General features: G+C 35.9%; 1 protein-coding gene across 1 annotated transcript in view; it reads left to right on the forward strand.

The window, feature by feature from the left end:
* LOC131461410 (potassium voltage-gated channel subfamily D member 3-like) overlaps positions 1 to 15,409 on the forward strand; it is an 86,094-nt gene that overhangs the window by 45,215 nt on the left and 25,470 nt on the right. The gene's annotated exons all lie outside the window — the stretch shown is intronic.

Here is a 15,409-nt window from a genome sequence, read left to right on the forward strand (position 1 = left end):
AAAATGTCATAGTTTAGTATGTCGTCCAAAATGTGACAAAAACTCATACTTTAGTATGTCGTCCAAAATTTGACCAAAAAGTCATAGTATAGTATGTCGTACAAAATGTGACAGTTTAGTATGTCATCCTAATTGTTTGTTTTTCTTTTACGTATATTATTGGGCTTTAATCGATAGCATAGAGCAGAGAGACAGGAAATTTGGAACGATATTGAGTAAAATACTGTCAGACGTGGGATTCGAACCAGGGTCCCCTGAAGAGAGAACTGTAACTTCAACATATAACAGCAATTCTATCAAGTGAGCTAACGCCACCCCAAAGTTGTCAAAAAGTCCCCGAAATCTCATAGTTTAGTATGATGTCCAAAATTTTACAAAACTGTCATAGTTTAGTATGTCGTCCAAAATTTTACAAAAAAGTCATAGTATAGTATGTCGTCCAAAATGTGACAAAAAAGGTCATACTTTAGTATGTCGTCCAAAATGTGACAAAAATGTCATAGTTTAGTATGTCGTCCAAAATTTGACAAAAAAGTCATAGTATGTATGTCGTCCAAAATGTGACAAAAATGTCATAGTATAGTATGTCGTCCAAAATTTGACCAAAACGTCATAGTTTAGTATGTCATCCAAAAGTCACCAAAATGTCATGTCGTCCAAAATTTGACCAAAATGTCATAGTATAGTATGTCGTCCAAAATTTGACAAAAATCTCATAGTTTAGTATGTCGTCCAAAATGTGACAAAAATGTCATACTTTAGCACGTCGTCCAAAATTTTACAAAAAGGTCATAGTTTAGTATGTCGTCCAAAATTTGACCAAAAAGTCATAGTATAGTATGTCGTCCAAAATTTGACAAAAAAGTCATAGTATAGTATGTCCTCCGAAATGTGACAAAAATGTCAGTTTAGTATGTCATCCAAAATTTTTTAAAAATGTCATAGTTTAGTATGTCGTCCAAAATTTGACAAAAATGTCATAGTTTAGTATGTCATCCAAAAGTCACCAAATGTCATAGTTTAGTATGTCGTCCTAATTGTTTGTTTTACGTATATTTTTGGGCTTTAATCGATAGCATAGAGCAGAAAGACAGGAAATTTTGACCAAAACGTCATAGTTTAGTATTTCATCCAAAAGTCACCAAATGTCATAGTTTAGTATGTCGTCCAAAATTTGACCAAAATGTCATACTTTAGTATGTCGTCCAAAATTTGACAAAAATGTCATAGTTTAGTATGTCATCCAAAATTTTTTAAAAATGTCATAGTTTAGTATGTCGTCTAAAATGTGACAAAAATGTCATAGTTTAGTATGTCGTCCAAAATGTGACAAAAATGTCGTAGTATAGTATGTCGTCCAAAATTTGACAAAAAAGTCATAGTATAGTATGTCATCCAAATTTGACCAAAATGTCATAGTTTAGTATTTCATCCAAAAGTCACCAAATGTCATAGTTTAGTATGTCGTCCAAAATGTGAAAAAAAGGTCATACTTTAGTATGTCGTCCAAAATTTGACAAAAAAGTCATAGTATAGTATGTCGTCCAAAATGTGACAAAAATGTCATAGTTTAGTATGTCGTCCAAAATTTGACAAAAAAGTCATAGTATAGTATGTCGTCCAAAATGTGACAAAATGTCATAGTTTAGTATGTTGTCCAAAATTTGACAAAAATGTCATAGTATAGTATGTCGTCCAAAATTTGACAAAAATGTCATAGTTTAGTCTGACGTCCAAAATTTGACAAAAATGTCATAGTTTAGTCTGACGTCCAAAATTTGACAAAATGTCATAGTATAGTATGTCGTCCAAAATTTTACCAAAACGTCATAGTTTAGTATTTCATCCAAAAGTCACCAAATGTCATAGTTTAGTATGTCGTCCAAAATTTGACCAAAATGTCAGTTTAGTATGTCGTCCAAAATTTGACAAAAATGTCATAGTTTAGTCTGACGTCCAAATTGTGACAAAAAAGTCATTGTATAGTATGTCGTCCAAAATATGACCAAAATGTCATACTTTAGCATGTCGTCCAAAATTTGACAAAAATGTCATAGTTTAGTATGTCATCCAAAATTTGACCAAAATGTCATAGTCATATGTCGTTCAAAATTTGACGAAAAAGTTATAGTATAGTATGTCGTCCAAAATTTGACAAAAATGTCATAGTTTAGTCTGACGTCCAAATTGTGACAAAAAAGTCATAGTATAGTATGTCGTCCAAAATATGACCAAAATGTCATACTTTAGCATGTCGTCCAAAATTTGACAAAAATGTCATAGTTTAGTATGTCATCCAAAATTTGACCAAAATGTCATAGTCATATGTCGTTCAAAATTTGACGAAAAAGTCATAGTATAGTATGTCGTCCAAAATTTGACAAAAAAGTCATAGTCATATGTCGTTCAAAATTTGACGAAAAAGTCATAGTATAGTATGTCGTACCAAAATATGACAAAAATGTCATAGTTTAGTATGTCGTCCAAAATTTGACCAAAATGTCATAGTATAGTGTGTCGTCAAGAATATGACAAAAAAGTCATACTTTAGAATATCGTCCTAAATCTGACAAAAATGTCATAGTATAGTATGTCGTCCAAAATTTGACCAAAATGTCATAGTTTAGTATGTCGTCCAAAATTTGACCAAAACGTCATAGTTTAGTATTTCATCCAAAAGTCACCAAATGTCATAGTTTAGTATGTCGTCCAAAATGTGACAAAAATGTCATAGTTTAGTCTGACGTCCAAATTGTGACAAAAAAGTCATAGTATAGTATGTCGTCCAAAATATGACCAAAATGTCATACTTTAGCATGTCGTCCAAAATTTGACAAAAATGTCATAGTTTAGTATGTCATCCAAAATTTGACCAAAATGTCATAGTCATATGTCGTTTAAAATTTGACGAAAAAGTCATAGTATAGTATGTCGTCCAAAATTTGACAAAAAAGTCATAGTCATATGTTGTTCAAAATTTGACGAAAAAGTCATAGTATAGTATGTCGTCCAAAATTTGACAAAAAAATCATAGTATAGTATGTCGTACCAAAATATGACAAAAATGTCATAGTTTAGTATGTCGTCCAAAATTTGACCAAAATGTCATAGTATAGTGTGTCGTCAAGAATATGACAAAAAAGTCATACTTTAGAATATCGTCCTAAATCTGACAAAAATGTCATAGTATAGTATGTCGTCCAAAATTTGACCAAAATGTCATAGTTTAGTATGTCGTCCAAAATTTGACCAAAACGTCATAGTTTAGTATTTCATCCAAAAGTCACCAAATGTCATAGTTTAGTATGTCGTCCAAAATGTGACAAAAACTCATACTTTAGTACGTCGTCCAAAATTTGACCAAAATGTCATAGTTTAGTATGTCGTTCAAAATTTGACCAAAATGTCATAGTTTAGTATGTCGTCCAAAATTTGACAAAAAAGTCAAAGTTTATAGTATGTCTTCCAAAATTTGACAAAAAAGTTATACTTTAGTATGTCTTCCAAAATGTGACAAAAACTCATACTTTAGTACGTCGTCCAAAATTTTACAAAAACGTCATAGTTAAGTATGTTGTCCAAAATTTGACAAAAATGTCATAGTATAGTATGTCGTCCAAAATTTGACAAAAAAGTCATAGTTTAGAATGTCATCCAAAATTTGACAAAACGTCATAGTTTAGTATGTCGTCCAAAATTTGACAAAAATGTCATAGTTTAGTATTTCCACCAAAATTTGACAAAAAAGTCATAGTATAGTTAGTCGTCCAAAATTTGACAAAAAGTTATACTTTAGTATGTCGTCCAAAATTTTACAAAAAGGTCATAGTTTACTATGTCGTCCCAATTGTTTTTTTTTCTTTCTTTTAAGTATATTTTTGGGCTTTAATCGATAGCGCAGAGAGACACTGCATCTCAGCAGCTACAACGAGAGTAGTTCTTCTTCTTCTGCGGTTGAATGTACGCAACCGGATGCGCCCGGACTAGTGCCTGCACCAGTAGGCGCTACGGTGGTGAGAGGAATGGTGAGGATTTCTGATGACGACATCAGATTAAGGAAGTGCCGATCTGCTTCACAGAGCCCAGGAAAACAATAAAACCCTATGTTCTCAGCAGTGGCTGAACTGTTTGTTGTGAAACTTTAGGGTTTCATAAACGAGGTAATGACGCAGATACACACACACAAACGCGGCGTTAATTGGAGCTTCCGGTCTATGTGGGCTTTAATTTCTGTATCTGTGTCTATATGAATGCTGTTTGGTTCCCATAGTACTGGAGAGATTTCTAAGAAAATAATAAAACCATTGTTGCATTGTGGATGTCCGAAAGGAAAAAAAGTTAATTTTTCCTTTCAAGTTCGAAAATGATGCAAGGAGGGAAAATCCCTGTTGTTGTTTTTTAATCTCGTTAATCTCGTCAACCTGCTCAGATTTATTCATTAGGAACATCTGAGGAGAGACAAATCATTACTGTGGTGATTAAGCTGTACGAATGCCCATGGGTGTGATTTACATCTGTATTAAGTCACAGTAAAGAAAAACACTAATTTATTCCATAGTCAGTTAAGATTCTGTTAATATTTTTTCTTCTAATTACATGCACCCTGCCAAAACATCTCATTATCAATAAAGAGGTGACATTTCATGTTAAGGTTTCTTTTTTGTTTGTTTGTTTGTATTTGGCAAAAACATGATACAGAGCCTTTCTGACCTGTTGTTTACATTGAATTAGGGTAACATTTTATTTTGATAGTCTAATGTTGAACTCTATGAGTAATCAACAAGTATTCAGTATCATGTCTGCGATACAATAGATACAGATAATACATACATACAATTAACTAACCATCTTTAAGTTTTCTAAAAAACTGAAATCCAAACCTTAAATCTCAACTCTGATCTTCACAGGAGACTAGGATCAATAATTCCCACATATGTTATTGTTTTCATGTAAACATGGGGGACACAAATACTCATCAGTCATAATCATCAGTTTGAACTTGAGCATATCTTATCTTATATCAAAATTATCCGTCAAGACAAATTAAAATTAAAATGAACAAATCAACACTGAGTGTGATCACTGGATTCTTACACATTACCTGCTATACTAGGTCAGACAAACAAAAATAACACATCATTTAAACACCAAGTATGTCTTAAAAGCTATTGCACATATTTTACAGCAATTTTAAAACTTAAAAACTATTTATATTTATTTATTTATTGATTGATTTCCAATGACCTTTCACAGCGAACCTGTAGTACCATCACGGCCCACACTTTGGGAATCGCTGCCCTATACAAAAGTGTCTGTTGACTATAAATACTATTTTTGCAGTGTTGTTAACCATCATTTAACCACGTATCTGTTGATTGTATCACAGTCTTATTAGTTGGCGTCTACGTCTACTTACTGATTAGTCTGTCTCTTGAAAGTTAACAGGATTGTGTCAACATGATGAAGATCATATATACGATCAATTCTGAGTTGAGTATCTGTGTGTATCGTCAAGTAAACATTAGTTTGACAATTAGTTGATTATCTGTTGACAGTCAACAGATAAAGTAAGGATACTACATGTACCTGTAAATGTGTGTTAGGAAGTGAGAAACAGCATGTATAACAAAACATTGGACTATCAAAATAAAGTGACCTGACATTTTTCTAACATTAAAAGCATGGAAATGCTAAATACCTTGGAAAGAACAGAGTGTTTTTGAGGTTGACTTCATGATAAAACGCCCTGCAACATTCATTTGTACATTTTGACCCTGTGGAAGAAACTCTGAGATATATACACCGCATTCATGCATGATTAAGTGATGCGTCTGTTTTCTGTCTTTCTCGTTATTATTGGACCCAAAGGCCAGATGTTTTTGTAACACATATTTTCAGTGTTTTGCCCTCCAGTTTTATTAAATTCCTGTGGAGTAGTTGTTATAAACTCATTTCCAGAGGACGGGATTTTTTAAATATATGGTTCAAGCTGTTTAAGCTCATCCATGTAGTTTGTTATTCTAATTTGCCTGTCCCTCATGAAATAATACAACTAAACAATCTATGAGGTAATCATTTATTTGGATTGTATCTGTGTTTCCCTGTTTTAATTACAGCACCTTATTAAGGGAGTTAATCTTAGTTTTGCCGACTTTGCTGTGGTGCCTTTTGGAGTGAAAGAGAGAGAACAATCTTAACGCAGAGGCGTTTTATTACTCCTCAGATTAAAGTGTCCATATGTTCTTGTTTCTATAAGTTCCTCTCTTCAATTGTATCTATCTAATTAAAATTCTCGTCTCATCTCTTTCATTTCATGTAAGGCTGCAACAATTAATCCTGAAATTAATCACAAAGTTGATAATCAGTCCATTGATGTCTCTGATTTCGGGTTCTTAACTTTTAGTTTATATTTTATATTTCCTTTGCTTCTATGAAAGTCAGCTGAAACAAAACATGTAAGAGTAATAGATTAATATTTTTTCACCGTATTTTAATCTTTTTGGATGAAACAACTCATTTATTATGTAGGATCTTTTATTAGGGTCCGAGCACACAAATGGTGTGTTTGTTTTGCTTTTCCATTAGTGATAGTACCTGGTACTTTTGAACTGATTCTAATGATGCAGTATGTCAAAAATACTGCTTTACAAGTCACTAGTCACTCGTTTGTGTGTGTCACGTATAAAGCAAAGTCACAGCGGTTTCATGCAGCTGTGCTGTGATGACCCCGCCCACATTTAGGAGGTCCTATTTTTAATGGAAATCCAACCAAACTGTGAGTTGTGCGGTGACGAGACGGTACTAGTGGAAAATGCCAAGTGGCAGTGACAGATAAAGTGTATTTGTATGTATATACTGTACATATTTGTATTAGACATATAACTGAATCTAAAAAAACTTTTGTCGCCCTATAAATGACTAAATAACTTACTTTAGGACGTGTTTTTGTCCTTCTCTTCCAAATCAGTTAATTCTGACAACCGAACCTGGATGTTAATTACTGGTTCTGTAATTGCTGTTTGCTGTTGAAATGCTGTTTGTGTGCATTTAACTTCAGAGGTATTTTAAATAAATGCATTATACTTGTGAATCTGTAATTTATATAAATGCATTAATTGCAAAGCACAATATTCCGATTGTTATTGTCTATTCTAACTATGTTTCAGCATTTATTTATGTTTTGCATATCTGTAGGCGTCTGTTGTTGGGTCTAAATATAATTATTGGGTAGGATCTGTGACATAAACACTCCTGGATACATTTAAGGCCACTAGCACGCCACCTGCTGCTTCACAATTACCACATCTCTCTCTCTCTCTCTCTCTCTCTCTCTCTCTCTCTCGCTCCCATCCTTCGTCCCTTTTTGTGGACTCCTGAAATGGGATGCCACTCCTCTCGAGTGATACCACAGCAGCTCCTTTTGTCTCCAGAGCTTTTACGGTAGCCTACTTTCTCCTCTAACCTATTTAGGAGTCTTTTTTAAAAAGATCCCAGAGAAGGCCTTTTCATTTCTTTTCTCATCTTGAATTCTTTAATTGAGCCTTATGGAGAGATAACTGATTTGTGAGAGGATGTGAGAGGAGGAAGTGCAAGTGAAGACACGTGGGATCGATTCATGGAAGAATATGATTGGACAGCAGAAATGGAAATACAAAAAAAAAAACAGTGTCTGATCACGAGGCCTGAACAATTTGGATAAAATATCTAACCAACAGGGAGGAGGATAGTGTTAATATGGTGCCGTGCCCATGCCTGGTTTTCCCAGTAGAGGACGGTGCTAACATGTACCTGATATGCTGCACTACATCCACACACACACTACATGTACACACTTTCACTTTCACGGTTGAGTAAAAGATGCAATTTTTTTTTGCCTGAGCAGTTTCATCCCGTCGACCAATTAAGTGTCCATTATATGTTGCATTGCAATGAATCACATTAAGATGGAGAGGGTTTTATTTTTCCCTCATACAAGTTGCAATCTTCATTAATGGACTAATCTGTAATTTTTCCGTCATGGTTTTGCACTGATTGACTTGATTACAAAAATCCAGTTTATAACTGTAGACTAATGTTAGCATTAAGCTTCCATTTTGTAGTTGCACTTTTATTGTGTTTTAATGATTCCCTACTGCTGAGTGGAGAACCAAGGCGTTAATAGAGTCCATATTATAATGTCGATGTATGTAGGAATGTAAGGTTATTGAAAGTACTTCAAAAGTGTCCAATTCATGTCACCTTGGTTCTTTAACTGTGAGCATGTTGAGCCCAGCCAACTCCACCTCCATCACATAAAACACACAAAGTAGCATGGGTTGTAAGACCACCAGTGCAATCACCTACAAAAACGAATGATTTCGAACTATGAATATTCAATTGGTTTTCTAATGAAAAACACCAAAGTCCCACCGTTCATTTGCAGAAAATGAATTGCTTGAATGAATTGCCTGAGTGCAAATTTGCTGCTAGTTTTCGCTTCTTTTAGTGAATCAGTACTATTGTTCTCACCCTCAACACTAACTAAACCAGATGTCTCATCTTCTGTAAAAAACACTTGTACGGCTAAATGTTGTAATTTAAGCAGCGCTGTGGACTATAATAGCCAAATCTTACAAATCCATGGTGTCTTTGGCTCTTTTAATGACTGCTATCTTAAAATTGCATTTCTTCAGGCAACTGAATGAGAAATATTCTTGCAAGGTTTGTCAAAGCAGCCCATAAACCTCCTTCATTACGTTCTGACTCCTGTATTTTTTAAGATGAAATGCTCTTGAGCAGATGTTTCGAGTTGTGTCCAGGAGGGACGTTGTAATCCAGTGAACCACTTTGCACACTTCTTAGTCATCAGCTGCGTCTGGCTGCCCATCTGTGGTTGATATAGGTTCCGTCTCTCTGACTCACATCTTTTCAGTTTTTTTCTGTCTTTCCTGCCAATACGTGTCCTGCCTTTCGAGGCCGAGTCTGTTGTGTTGATCTTGTTGAAATGCAGATAGAGTATGGGGCTGACAGAAGCTGGGACACCGTTGTAATTAGAAATTAGGTAAGTGCTCTAAAGCCAAATTGATCGCTGACACATTATTCCAAAGCTGTTTGGTATTACTCTCTACATCGAATGGTATGAGGGAGAATGAGGATGATAAGGATGAGACGGATCTTTGATTATATCTAGAGCTCTGTGACTATGTCATTGTTTGTTCATATCTGATGGATTGCACTGGACTAAGACTATTATTTATATGGTTTTATGTTAAAAATAACCTACAGTCTAAATATTTCTGTTAAGAAGTGAAGGGTGTATACATTTTACCAAATGGCTGAAAATATTGGAACAGAGATGTATGTTTAATTAAAGCTGCAGTATGGATTCCTACAAAGAAAATAGCTCATTGGTTTGTTGAGTTTCATCCAAATGCTGTCAAAATACTAATGTTTTTGGATAACAGCTCTCTGACATTATGCAGAAGTCACTCAGATCATGCTGAAACTTAATTATTGATTGATGAGCAAAAACAAATCCAAAGAAGTTGAATGTGGTGCATGTGCTTTATGTCCTCCTTCATTTCAGGTCGGTACATTCCTGGCCTACAGGCATATGACGGCAGTGAGAAACATATGGCAATTATTGTGCAGCTTCTAAGCCCTGTGCACTTGCACCATGAAACCGCTTTGCCTCCTTTGTTTTTCCAATAGTGTCATAATTCTTTTTTTTAATTCCCCAAAATGTAAAATCTAATCGAGTGTTAAAAAGCACAACACTTTCTGTGTAGTGCCTCCACATCAGGCATCTACATGCGGATAACAGTTTCGTCATCACCCACCTCCAACTCCTAATCCCGACACTCACACTGATCTCCCCCTGCAGTTAATCTTGGCCTAGAGTGCAGAGGCACCTTTTCTTTTCCAAATATTCTCTAAACACAAATAAATAAAACAGATTAACCAAAACACACTCTCTCTCTCTTGTTCACTATAGCAAAGACGCATCTGTTATTTTGATACGAGGTTTGGGTATCATCACATTTGGTACCAGTGCCCAAAGGTACACTTTCCTTTCTATAATAACACACATTCAGTTTTAGTTGTAAATGTGTCCAAACCTCTAAAATAAACAGGACGGGAAGACACAACACGCACAAGTGTAACATTTGGGAGCATCCACAGAGACCATACATGTTTTGTCTACATTTAAATGTCTTTATTGAGTGGATCGCAATGAATAGTGATTACCTACTCGTTGCCCCTGCACTTTTCCTCTGTGACGCCCATCGCTGCTCCGTACTGATTCCTTGTCCAGACGAATCAGCCGCTGGTCAATCACAGAGCCTGTGCTTCAGTGATGGGGCTCAGCCACACAAACATCACATTAGCACATAAATGAAAGTACAATAATTGCCACATTCTTGCGACATGGAGGGCAAGTTCCTCAAAATCCACAGTTAAGTGTGTTCCATTTCATGTAGGACGGAGCAACCTGAGCTCCCCACTGATCCCCTGCTTCCCTCAGTGACAGAGATTAACAGGTGGAAATGAAGAAAAACTCAAGCAGAGATGAGACATGAATTGTATGGTGTGGATTAAATCGTAGGCTGCAGTTATGACTGTTTTTCTCTAACATTACAGTGACCAGATAATTCAATTTTGACTGCAAGTAACACAATAACTCCAGCACCAGGACTATTTCCTGACCTCATATACAAATGTCAAAGTGTGTAAAAGCACCGTGTGGTAATTGGGAATCAGATTATTTTATGTTGTATTTATTAAATAAATGTTTTAGTTTGACCATAGGGAAGTGTTTCATGCGAACACAAAGATATTCACACTGAATTCAAATGACGGACTAGTCTGCAGCTTTTGAACCAAATAAAGTGGCTAATTCTTGTGAGGCGGATGCTGCAGTTTGTCCTTGAATGGCACAAAGGAGACGACAAACAATGGCTGTTTATTCATCAAACCATGGGACTTGAAGTATTCATACTCAAACACAATCAGTTCTTGATTAAAAAAACTGCTCTTGATTATGCAAACATTTGGTCAGATTTTACCCAGTAAATGCAACGTTTTTTGTTTTTTTTTAATATTTCCAAAACACATATGGAAGTTAATTATTCACCCTGTCGACCAAACAGGACGACACTTTAAATCCTCTGTTCAGTATGAGGAAGAACTGAACAACGCCTACCATTCAATTATGTCGGGTTTATAATTGACTCTGTCATTGTCTGTGTCCATTGAAATCCCAGGTTTAGCGAGCTGAATGTTGTTCCTTGTAGTGCTTTCGTAAATAAATTAAAAAAAAAGAGTCAATACCGACGCCGATGCCTTGCTCAGCACTGATACATAATTGTTCCCGAATGTCCTGCTATTCCAGCACTTCTCCGAGCTGCGCACGCTGCTACCTCTCTGCAGCGGAGACAAACACAGGAGACAAATATGAATTTCCTCTCACATTCCCAGGACACTGCGCTTCATTACTTCTGATGATTGTGTTGCTGAAATTGTCAATGAGGCCTGTTTTAGAGTACAGAGAAACTCCAGTAAGGAGCCACGGGCAGCCGTGATAGAACATGACAGAAATTATTCACAGTTATCAACGATCAACCCAAAACAGATTATACTGATGTAAAGTTGTATTCAGGTAAATACGTGTTTTATTATCTCAAATCCCCCTCTGTTTGTGAAAGTCAGCCCGACACCATCATTGACAGATGTAGTTTTCTCATGTTGTATTCTCTGATTAAGTCTATGAGGAAAAGCATCCTGAAGAGTTTATTGTCTGCTATTTTATTGTCTTTTTGAAAACGGCATGATTGTTTTTGTTCCATTCAGAGTAAAGAACATGATAAAGCAGCTCGTGCGTAAAGGCGATGGTGACAGTGACAGAGTGTGCATTATGGTGTGTGGATGTCAGTCACCGCCCTCTCAGTAAAACCCAACATGGCGCTGACCAAACTGCAAAACTTGAGCCTCTGGATGACGTCACGGTGGGCTGCTTTTCGATTACTTATCTCGCATGAGGGCTGAGTGATGTGGCCCAAAATTGACAAAAAAAAACCTAGTTTATGAAGAGTGAAATTGGAACATCCAACACACTGTCTATGGAGGGCAGAGAGGAGCAACTTTAATCGGTATTGTCTAATCCATTTCTTTGACCCAGAGTGATTTTTTTTTTTTTATACTTCAAGTTCTATAATGTTTTACTTAAAGTAAATGTTTTGTGCTGCAAGTGCTTCCAAGAGATCCATCCATCCATCCATCCATCCATCTTCTACCACTGTATCCTCCACATGAGGGTCGAGGGGGCACTGGTGCCAGTCCCAGCTGACATACAGCAAAAAGGCAACCTGGACAGATCGCCAGCGCTTCCAAAAGATAACTGACACAATATGGATGTCTGTATGTCATTTATCTCACAAAAATGTTTTTTAATTCAAGTTATAATAACTTTTATCTGAGTCTGACTGGAATTGTGTCACTGAAAATAAGCGGAGAATTGATCCAGCAAAAGAAAGTGCTGTGGTATTTGAAATGGGCTTCATTAGAGCTTCACAGCAAGTCACTGCTAAATTTAAAGTTATTATCACACTTACAGTTTGTATCACTCATCAGATGAGCTATATATTCCATTAAACCTTAGAAAGCATTTTGGCTGCTTTTTTCAATATGTTTAAACCTATATGCTATAAGACTGTGCAGTATAGAGTGTCTGATATCCTATTTATTCAGCACAACCTAGGCAAGCTGATGAAACATTTTCTTTCATTTTCAACAAATACATAAACATACCTGAGCAAAAAGTACTCAAAATGTTTGTAATTAAATTAAATGTGAAATTGTGAAATATGTCACAGTTCAAAGTTCACTTGGTTCGTATTTATGAAGAAAAAGAAAAGAAAAACGCTCTTTGTGACTTCTGCACAATTGCTCAAACCAATCCCAATGTCCTCTTTGTCTTCACAAAGTATTGGATAGCTGGCACTGAATGTAATAAAATACAAGTAAACATTGGAAAATTCATTTTTCCAAAAAAAAAAAAGACAATTCATTTCAAATTCACAAAGAAAACCAGCAACAAAAAGTAAACAAGCAAAACAAATAAAAATCCCAGAAGAGGAATATTATATTATATTATATTCTGTGGAAATGATAAGGCATAGAGAGAAAATAAGTCCCAATTTATGTGCAGGCTTTTTTTTTCTGCTGTTATGAAGGTGCTGGTCTCTCATCCATCATCCTTTGCCCAACAATGAACTTTTTCTTTCTTATTCATGTTTTAACATAAACCCACCATTGTTTGGGTCATTTTCTCTGCCCTTGATGCCAGCTGCTGAGCTAGAGCAGCCCCTAATTCAAACTGGAGCTCACATGATGGGTCATGATGGATGGTGCTTTCCCCCCCCCCCCAGAGGCAGCAGGTCAAGCAACCAATATCTCACATCCCTCACATGCCTGTGCGTGTAATAACAGACATCAGGCTTCTGTTTTTCCTCATCTTGAATCCCATCCTCACCCACATCTTTTCTTTTGCTCTGGCTTGTTTCCATTGTTATCAGCCTCACTCCTGCTTCATTCAGCAGAAAAACAGAAGATTGTGTGAGAATGTCAATACAGAGGTTTGTTTACTCATGCAGTCTCCATGGATAGATGGTCAGGTCAGCTTTTAATCACTTACACTTGCTTCAGCGCCAGCAGAGCCCATTGTTTTGTTTTGTTTGTGTGGTTGTGTGTGTGTCTTTGTGTTGCACTGATGAGGCTGTGGTAAATGTGCAGATGGAGGCTGTGGTGGAGTGGCTCACCTGTGGTCACTGCTATACTGTGCGGGAAGAGTATGAAGTACTGATTAATCTGTAATTGACAAACACACAGACTGGACATACAAATTGACCTGGTCTTCTGGTTTGAAAAGTCAAGTTTGTTTGTTGTGTTTTTGTTTTTTTTCCGTTTGAAGTTCTGTAATTTGTGTGTTTGAGTGGCTGTGTTGGACTATGACTATTTTATTTATCATTGGGTTAATTGGGACAAAGGGGCAGAGTAAATAAGATTGTTCTTCTTGCTGCTCCTTTTCATTCAAGACTTGGACAATTTTAAATAGTTTTTTTGCTTTTTTGATTTGTGAATGATGTTCGCTCTCAACCGCTAGTTTCAGCTCTTCTTCAATAGCACATGATATAACTTTTGTAGATGATGCTTCAGTTTAGAGGATTATTTTCTCAGTTAACAGGTCCATTGTTTTGGTCCAACAAAATGATGGTGTTGTCAAATTACATTTTTGTCCACAAACAAAAATCAGGGAGCTTATTTAAGTAGTAAAATAAACACTCAAACGTGTACATGATTGTTAAAATAGTTGAAGATTAATTTAGTAATTGCTTAAAAAATGATTAATCGTTTCAGCCTTAGTCGCAAAAGAAACATCTTTTTTAATCTGAATACCTGCAGCACAGATCCGCTCTCAGAATTAATTTAACATTCCTTAAGTGGCTGCTTTATAAGAAACACAACAGGGAAGCAACTTACGTGCCTTTCTTACAGAAATCAATTCATCATACCAACTGTGATCCAATTTTCATGCTGCAATTTTTAAAAAGTGTAATTTTATTAGTTGCAGTTTCAGTAACACAATGTGCTCTACAGTCTAAAGAGTGAGCCTGAATATGAGTGTGGCAAAATTACAAGAAGAAATGCAGGAATCACACAGATGCCTTTTTTTTTCCTGTGAATCATGAGAGTGTAAAGTCAATCTGTTTCCAGTAAGCACCTCACAGGGAGCTGTTGACCATAACTGGAAATGAAAAAAAATATTCTGAATTAATTCAATACAATATGTGGATTAGACTTCAGGAGCTGAAGGAGAAAATGCCAATTCTCCCTCAAATCTATTAACATGAGAAAGAGAAAAGTAGAGCTAAGAAGAACCTTTACTTAATAAGATATAATATTAATACAATGACAATATCATTGTGGAATCACAGTATTTCAGATATGTTAGGGTACTTATTGATAGAATGTCAGTCGACTGATCAGCTCACCCTGATCAGTCCTTCAACTGTGTACTGAAACATACAATAAGATTTCCCAGTGCTGAGTCTGGCAGCTGCCGTCAGAGCCGTTCAGATTCAAGGACGATTATGCAAACATCACGCATAAAAGAGATCGCCTTATTAATCTGCACTGTGTGTCTTTGACAAAAAGCAATTAAGATTCAACAGCGTAGCAAATATTGAGAAGATTTTATGTGAATATGTTACAATTTATCCTTAAAAGATGTGCATTTTAGAGCGTGTCATTTTAAAAACAAAAGATATGACTCATGTGTACGTCCTCGCCGGTTTCCATCTGACACAGATGTCATTTTCGTGTCCAGTGCTCTCGTGGCAGAGGTAGCGAATGCATTTTGTGCTGGTTAACA

The sequence above is a fragment of the Solea solea genome, chromosome 6 (assembly GCF_958295425.1).
Source record: "Solea solea chromosome 6, fSolSol10.1, whole genome shotgun sequence".
Classification (NCBI taxonomy): domain Eukaryota; kingdom Metazoa; phylum Chordata; class Actinopteri; order Pleuronectiformes; family Soleidae; genus Solea; species Solea solea.